Genomic DNA, 9442 nt, shown 5'->3' with positions numbered 1-9442 from the left:
CTCTCTGAATCCAAAGAAAAGGCATGGCAAAATAAATAGTTGAGAGAGTCGGGGTGACAACTAGCAAAATAAATACAGGAAAAGGAAAATATTGCGGCAGAGGATAAGCCATCAAATTCTTGAACACGATTTTGAGTTAGGGAGCCTCTAAACTTTCCAGTCAAAAGATTAGGCACTGTTACTTGAATGTGGCTTGAGCTCCATTGAAATGCTGTAGCAGGCCGAGGATAGAAAGGTCAGAATGGGAGCAAGATGCAGAATTAAAATGATAAACAACAAGAAGTGCGTAGGGCCTGAATGCGGTTGTTCCACAAAGTGGTTACCAATTTGCGTTTAGTGCCCTGGAAGGGTATCACTGAATAATGTTGCACTGCCGGAAGGGCAACCCCGGGAGCAGGTGTGGGGGGCGAGGTGCTGCCCTGTTGGAGGGTCATTAAAGAGAACAAGAACAAAGAACAGTACAGCACAGGAACAGGCCATTCGGCCCTCCATGCCTGCGCCAATCTTAATGCCTTTCTAAGCTAAAACCGTCTGCCCTTCCGGGGACCGTATCCCTCTATTCCCATCCTATTCATGTATTTGTCAAGATGCCTCTTAAACGTCGCTATCATACCTGCTTCCACCACCTCCCCTGTCAGCAAGTTCCTGGCACTCACCACCCTCTGTATTAGGAACTTGCCTCGCACATCCCCTCCAAACTTTGCCCCTCGCACCTTAAACCTATGTTGCCTAGCAATTGATTCTTCCACCCTGGGAAAAAGTTTCTGACTATCCACTCTATCCATGCCACTCATAACTTTGTAAACCTCTATCGTGTCGCCCCTCCACCTCCGTCGTTCCAGTGAAAACAATCCGAGTTTATCCAACCTCTCCTCATAGCTAATGCTCTCCAGACCAGGCAACATCCTGGTAAACCTCCTCTGTACCCTCTCTAAAGTCTCCAAGTCCTTCTGGTAGTGTGGCGACCAGAATTGCATGCAATATTCTTAGTGTGGCCGAACTAAAGTTTCTGTACAGCTGCAGCATGACTTGTCAATTTTTATACTCTATGTCCCTATCGATGAAGGCAAGCATGCTGTATGCCTTCTTGAAAGAGAGAAGAGCGGCAAGACAGAGAAAGCAGTGCACTGTCAGAACGTCAGTGCTGAGGGAGCACAGCGCTTTCAGGTGGATAGAACTTATTCTGTAGGACCACTGCACTGATGGTGAATCAGTACTGTGGGAGCGCTAACTGTCGAAATGTCAGTTAGGGAGGGAACGCTGCAGTATCTGAGAGTCAGTACTGGAGAGCGCTGCACTATCTGAATGCCAACACTGAGAGAATGTTGTACTGTCAGAGTATCTTTCCTGCAGGGGCACTGCGCGGTAGGAGAGTCGGTCCTGAGGGGATGCTTCGCTATCCGATTATCGGTTCGGCAGGAGTGCTGGGCTGTCGGAGGGTCAGTACTGAGGGAGTGCAGCAGTGCTAGGGAGGCAGTACTGACGGAGTCTACACTGCCGAATGGTCAACACTAAGGAATTCTGCACCGTCGAATGAGCCTTTCTGAATGAGCAGTATGTCATTGTCGAGGCAATACAGGTGGGGTGGTGCAAGGTTGGAGCATCGGATTTGTAAGAATGCTGAACTGTTGAAGTGGCAGTACAGAGGGAACGCTTCGCTCTTCTAGGGCCAGTACTGAGCCAACGCTGCACTGTTGTAATGTCAGTATATAGGGAAAGCTGAACTGTCAGCGGGTCAGTGCTGAGGGAGAGCTGCTATCTCAGATTGTCAAAACTGAGCGAGTGATTCACTCTGGGAATATCCAAAGTGCAGAAGCACTGCGCTGTAGGAGGGTAATTACTGAGGAATCGTAGCACTGTTGAAATGTCAATAGATAGAGAATACTGCACTGTCGAAGGGTCAGTGCTGAGGAGCGCTGCTCTGTCGGAGCGTCGGAGAAGGGAAATTCTGTATTGTTGGAGGGGGTGTTTAAAGGGAACACAAAACTGTCGGAGGATTGATTTTGCAGGAACGCAGTAGTGTCAGAAGGTCCCCGCAGCGGGAATGCTGAACTGTCGGAACATTAATACAGAGGGAGTGCTTTACTCTCCGAGGGTCAGTAATGAGGTAACCGTGCACTGTTTGAGAAGCATCTCTGAAGGAGCGATGCACATTTGGATGGGCAGTACAAAACGAGAGCTCCACTGCCGGAGAGGAAGAACTGAGGGAGCGCTGCAATGTCCGAGGGTCCGTATTGAGGGAGTGGGGGAGGGGGGCAATGGTGGAATTTGGCGAGAGGATATCATGTGACGGGAACACCAGCCTTGCATTCTTCCCGAGTTGGTACCACTAATTATCGGTGCAAACTCATGCAAAGCGGGCATAGGAAGATGGCATTAAATAAAATTATTCTGCTCATCACTCCGTATAAATCTGCTCTCTCACACCACTTCCTCATGTTTGATGTAGGTGTAGACCATTCAGCCCGTTGAACCTGTTCCACCTTTCCATTGTATCGTGGGTGATTGTCTACCTCAGTTCCACTTCCATGCGCTATCTCCATATCCCTTGATGTCAATTGTCTCCAGATACCTATCTCTATTTCTAACTTAAACAGGCTCAGTGATTGAGCTTCAACAGTCCTCTGGGGTAGAGAATTCCAAGGATTCTTCACGCTGTAAGTGAGTAAATTCCTCTAATTTCAGTCTTAAATGGACTGCCCCATATTCTGATGTTATGTTCGCTGGTTCTAGATTCAGCAACCAGGGAAGCATCCTCTGTACATCCATCCTGGTACACCCTTCCGATTTTTCTTTTTAAGTTTCAATGAGATAACCTCCAGGGAATGCAGGTCCAGTTTCCCCAATTCTGATGAAGGGACACTGACCTGAAACGTTAACTCTGCTTCTCATCGCCACAGATGCTGCCAGACCTACTGTGCATGTCCAGCATTTCTTATTATTATTCCAGTTTCCTCAACCTCCTTTCATTTGACAATCCCACCATCGCAGAGATTAGTATTGTTAACCTTCTTTGCACTCCTTCTATTACAAGTATATCCTTCTTTCGATAAGGAGATCAAAACTGTACACAACACTCTTAGTGCCGTCTTAACAAGGCTCTTTATAATTGCAGCAACATATCTTTGCTTTTGTACTCAAAACCCCTAGCAATGAAGGCCAGCAAATTATTTCCCTTCTCAATTGCTTGCTGCGCCTTTGTGCAAGCTTTTAGTGACATGAACACGGGCACCCAGGTCCCTTTAGATACCAACACTTCCCAGCCTCTCATCATTTATGAATTATTCTGGCTTTCTGTTTTATTTTCTATCACGTTTTCCGATCACTTCACACGTCTTCACATTATTATCCCATATACCATTTTCTTGCCCATTAACTTAGTTTGTCCAAGTCCACTTGAGGCCTCCTTGGAACTTCCTCTAAACTTGCATTCCTAACTATCTTTGTGCCAGCAGCAAATTTGGAAATATTCCTATTGGTCTCCAAATCCAAATCCTTTCTATAAATTGTGAACAGCGGTAGCCCAAGCACTGATGCTTGCATTACTCCATGAGTATCAGCCTGTCATCCTCAGGATGTCCCGTTTATTCATACTCTCTGCTTTCTCTCTGTTATCCAAGTGTCAATCCTTACTAGTATATTAACCACAATCCCATGCCCTCTAATTTTGTTTCCCAACTTCCTGAGTGGGACCTTGTGAAAAAAGCCTTTTAAAATTCAAATGCACTACATGCCCCAGATCCCCTTTATCAATGCACCAAGTAACAAAGTCAAAAAATGTCAAGTTTTTCAAACATAATTTCCGTTTCATGAATCGATGTTTACTCTGCCTAATTTTACCATTAATTTCAAAGTGTCAGGTTATGACATCCTTACAAATAAATTCTGACATTTCCCCTACTAATAACGTCAAATTAACAAATCCATAGTTCTCTATCCCCCCCATCCCTCCCTTCATGAACATTGGGCTTACTTTCCATTCTGTGAGAACCTTATTTAAGAATCTATTAAATTTCAGAAGATGACCATCATCGCATCCAGTGACTCAATAGCCACCTCATTCAACACTCTGGGACGCAGCTCATTTGGTCCGGGCGAATATCAACGTTCTATCCAGTTAACTTTTCACTTACTATCTCTTTAGTAACACTAGTTTTTTTCAAATCTTCAGTTTCACAAGCCCTATAGTTGCCAAATATGTTTTGGAGATTTTCTGTCTCTTCTTCCGTGAAGATCTACACAGATTAATTGTTCAGCTTCTCCACCATTTCCCTGTTCTACACGATAAGTTCTCCTGTCGACACCTGTAATGAACCCACATTTTCCTTTTCACATACCTAAGGACGTTTTTACGGTCGCCTTTACGTTTCTGGCAATCTTGCACTCATAGCCTCATTTCCATCTTTTATCAGTTTATTGGTCATCCTTTTCTTGGTTGTACTGTGCTTCCAATTCTCAGGCTGACCATTTTCTTCTGGCATCCTTATAAGCCACCCACTTTGAGATAATGAGTATTTAACATCTTTTGTTAGCCACGGTTGATTTATCTTTCTAATTGGGTGCTTGTGCCTTCGAGGAATATATATCTGTTGTCGACCATGTAAATACTAAGCAATGCCTGTCTACCATCATATTTGTTATAGTCATGAAGACTTCTTTGCACAAGGGTATTAGTGAGCTATTTCTCATTAGATAATGCTAAATATAAAATTGCCCGATCCCTAGTTGGTTCTTCAACGTACTGCACCAAGAGCCCTTTACATACAAACTTCAGGAGTTCATCCTTCACAGCTTACGACCCAGTTTATATCTAAATTAAAGACTCCCATTATCACTGTATTACCAACGTTACATGCAACTTTAATTTGCTGATTTATATCGTGTCCATCATTACCATTACTGTATGGAGGCCTATGAGCAATTCGCACCAATGTTTTCATCCGTTTGCTGTTTCCTAGCTCCACCCGAACTACTTCCACATTTGTATGCTTCGCTCTAATTTCCTCTCACAATAATGTACTGATCTCGTCCATCCTAAGAACGCTACATCACATCCTTTATCCTTTTGCCTATCCTTCCTAAACGATGAATAGCCTTGCAAAATCCGTTCCCACTGTTGATCACCCTGTCGCCACCTCCCTGTAATAACAATTAAATCATGCACATAAACATTAACTTTTGCCTTCAAACCATCAACCCTCTTGCGAATGTTTTGTGCATTCTGATAGAGTGCCTTTAATTCTGGCTTTTTAACATTATTCTGTATTCTGATCCCATTTGATATTTGTGTTTGCTTTGTCTGTCTTCTAATTTCGCTTAATACTTTTCCACTTTTAGTTACCAGTTTTGCATCTGTCCAATCTGAGCACACTCTCAGTTTAAAGCCTCCCCAACAGCAGTATCACATCCTGTCAGGTTATCAGCCCCAGTCCTGTTCAGGTGCAACTGGTTCATGTTGTACAGGGCACAGCTGCCCCAGAACAGGTCGCAATGCCTCAGAAATCTGAGACTCACTCGCTGAAACCTGTTCTCCAACCACGTGTTCAATCACCCAATTCTCCTGTTCCTATAACAAATAAAAACAAGAAATACTGGAACCACTCAGCAGGTCTGGCAGCATCTGTGGAAAGAGAAGCAGAGTTAACGTTTCGGGTCAGTGACCCTTATTCGGGCTCCGAAGAAGGTTCACTGACCCGAGACGTTAACTCTGCTTCTCTTGCCACAGATGCTGCCAAACCTGCTGAGTGGTTCCAGCATTTCTTGTTTTTATTTCGGATTTCCAGCATCCGCAGTATTTTGCTTTTATCTCCTGTTCCTGTGCTCACTGGCACGTGGGACTGGGAGTAAAGCTGAGATTAATTCTTTTTGAGGTCCTGTTTTTTAATTTCCTTCCTAGATACTTAAAACCTGCTTTTAGAACCTGATCCCCATTCCTACTTATATCCTGGCTACCAATGTGGACGATTACCTCTAGCTTTTCATCATCCCCCAGAAAGTTGTCCTGTAGCCGTTATGTGACATCCTTGACCTTGGTACCACGAGGCAACACACGACCCTGGTGACATTCTACGGTATCAAAAATGCATGCATGTTCCCCTAAACTAACGGACCCCCTATCACTGGCGCTCTTCCACTCATCTCCCTCCCCTCCTGTGCAACTGAGCCACCAAGAGTGCCACAAATTTGGCTCTGTCTAAATCCACTAAGGAACCATCGCAACAGCAGTATCCAAAAGGCCAAACTGGTTATCGAGCGAGACCATCTCAGGGACTCCTGTACTATCTCTCTGTTTAATAAGAATGCCTGGCGATAATCCATTCCCTATCTGCCTGCATGCTCCTAACCTGCAGTGTGACCACCTCACTAAACATGCTTTCCGTGTAGAAACATAAATATGTAGTTCTCTGACTCACAGATGCATCACAGTGACTCCCGCTACCACTCGTTTTCCAAAAATTGGAGCTCAGCTTGTGTAACCGGGGACACTTCCTGCTCATTTGTCTGTCCAAAACACACGGTGCATTCATGACTTCTAAAATCCACAGTCTGTACATTCCACTCGACCGATCTCCCCTGCCATGTCTTAAATTAACAGACTATTGATTATAGGTAGAATAGCTCAACAGTTACACAAGTATCAGCTCTTTCCACTGCAACTGAGTAAGAATCAAACACTGGGAGATGAAAAAGTAGAAATACAAGGCGCCTGCTCCCCCTCCCCACCAGCCGCAAGAACCCCGCCCCCCGGCTTTACCGAACTCCCGACTGTTTTGGCAGACATCTAATCTACCACCTGCAGGGAAATGGAGAGATGGAGAGCAATGAAAGTGAACAGGGTGAAAGGAAAAAAACCGGAATACACTTCGGAGACAAGAGCAGAACATATTTAACATAGGCGCGCACAGATGAAACGGGACTCTGACATAAAATCGGAAATAAAAGCAGAATGCTGTGGATGTTGGAATTCCGTTAACTTTCTGTGCTCCTTGTTTGAGTACACCAAGTTCCTCTGAACATCAACAGAAGTAAATCATTTATGCTTTAAAATGAATCTGTTATTCTTACTATCAAAGTGAATAACCTCACACATCTCCACATTAGATTTCATCTGACAACCTTGCTGCCCTGTCACTTAAACACACTGTTTCTCTTTCCAGCCTCTTCGTGCCCTCCTCACAGCTGACTTTCCCACCTAGATTTGCATCGTTGGCAAACTTGGAAACATGGAGCTGGATTTTACTGGACCCCTGCTGCAGATGGTCCTGGCGGGGGGCCAGAAAGTTGCTCTGGGAGAGACCCGCCACAAGCCTCGAAGACGGGACGCCCTGCTCCATATATCTGGCGATGCGGGGTGTCGTGGCGCATGCCCCCCACTCTCCCCCAACCACTGCTTGGCGACGGGGCAGCCAATTTAATGTATCAATTAATTTATGTAAATTATTGCACAAATGTCTAACCTTTAAAAAAATGTAAGGGCTGGAAGCCCTTTAAAATGGTTGTGGCGCATGCCCAGTGATCCTGGATGCCTTGCAATGGACGGAGCCCCCGCCCCCTCAAAGTCATTGGGGGGAGTGGTCTGCCTGGCCAAGGAAATGAACCACTGCATTTATTAGTGTAGCGGCTCCACAGAGTAAATCCCGCGTTTGCGCACCACCATCTTTGAAATTTCAGCCCATTGTCTCGGTCTCTTTGTCAAATTTATTGATATAGCTGAAAAATTGCTGATGCCCTAACACTGATTCTTGCAGCACATAGAAACATAGAAATAAGGAGCAGGAGTAGGCCCTTCGAACCTTTGAGGCTGCACCGCCATTCAATATTGTTACGGCTGATTGAGTAACCTCAGCACTCTGTTCCAGCTTTCTCCCCGTATCCCTTGGACCCCTTTAGACCTAAGAAGTATATCTCACTCGTTCTTGAATATATTTAGTGATTTGGCCTCAACTGCTTCCCGTGGTAGAGAATTCCACAGGTTCACCACTCCCTGGGTGAATAAATCCCTCCTCATCTTCGTCCTGAATGGATTACTCCTTATCCTTAGATTGTGAAACCAGGCCGTGGAGTCCCCCATAGCGGTAACATCCTTCCTTCATCCAGTCTGTCCAGTCTTGTTAGAATTGTATCGGTTTCTATGAGATACCCTCTCATTTTTCTAAACTCTACTAAATACAAGCCTAATTGACCCAATCGCTCTTCATACACGAGTCCTGCCATCCCAGAAATCACTCTGGTGAATCTTCGCTGCATTCCTTCCATAGCAAGAACATCCTTCCTCAGATACGAAGACCAAAACTGCACACTCCAGATGTGGTCTTACCAAGGATTTGTGTAACTGCAGCAACGCATCCTTGCTACTGTACTCGAATCCTCTCGCTATGAAGGACAACACATCATTTGTCTTCTTAACTGCTTGCTGCACCTGCCTGCTTACTTGCAACGACTGGTGCACAGGACACCCATGTCTCGCTGCACCTCCTTCTTTCCCGATCTATCACCATTCAGATAATAATCTGCCTTTCTGTTTTTGCCACCATGTGCCACCTCACATTTTTCCACAGTGTACTGCATTGACCATGTATTTGCCCAGGCACTCTACCTTTTGAAATCACATTGGCGATTCTCTGCATTCTCCTCACAGCTCACACTCCCAACCAGCTTTGTGTCATCTCCAAACTTGGATATATTACATTTAAGTCCTTCATCTATCTAACCTTCTATATATCGTGAATAGCTGGGGTACTATCACTGATCCCTGGGGTACCCCACTAGTCACTGCCTGCCACTCGTAAAAATATCAGTTTATTCCTACTCTTTGTTTTCTGTCTGCCAACCAGTTCTCTATCCATGTCAGTAGAGAGTCGTACAGCATAGAAACAGGCCATTCGGCCCACTGCATCTATGCTGACCATAATGCCTATCTATACTAACCCCACCTGCCTGCATTAATTCCATATCCCTCTATGCCTTGCTCAATCAAGTACCTGTCCAGATGCCTCTAAAATGTTGCTACTGTTCCGATCTGCACTATCTCCTCAGGCAGTTCATTCCAGATGCCCACTATTCTTTGTGTGAAAAAGATCCCCTTTAAACCCCCTCCCTCTCACCTTAAATCTATGCCTTCTAGTTTTAGACACACCAACCATGGGAAACAGACTCTGACTATCTACCCTATCTATGCCTCTCATAATTTTATATACCAGTATCATGTCCCCTCTCAGCCTCCTTTGCTCCAGGGAAAACAAACCCAGCCGATCCAAACTCTCTTGATAACTCAAGCCCCCCAAACCAGGCAAATTCCTTGTGAATCTTTTCTGCACACTCCTCAGCTTAATCACATCTTTCCTGTCGTGAGGCGACCAGAACTGCACACAGTACTCCACATGCGGCCCAACCAACATAACATGACGTCCAAACTCTTTTACTCAATGCCTCGGCCGTTGAA

The sequence above is a fragment of the Heterodontus francisci genome, chromosome 44, assembly GCF_036365525.1.
Source record: "Heterodontus francisci isolate sHetFra1 chromosome 44, sHetFra1.hap1, whole genome shotgun sequence".
NCBI classification, from domain to species: Eukaryota; Metazoa; Chordata; class Chondrichthyes; order Heterodontiformes; family Heterodontidae; genus Heterodontus; species Heterodontus francisci.
The sequence above is the reverse complement of the archived record's forward strand: the minus strand, read 5'-3'. Positions refer to the sequence as shown.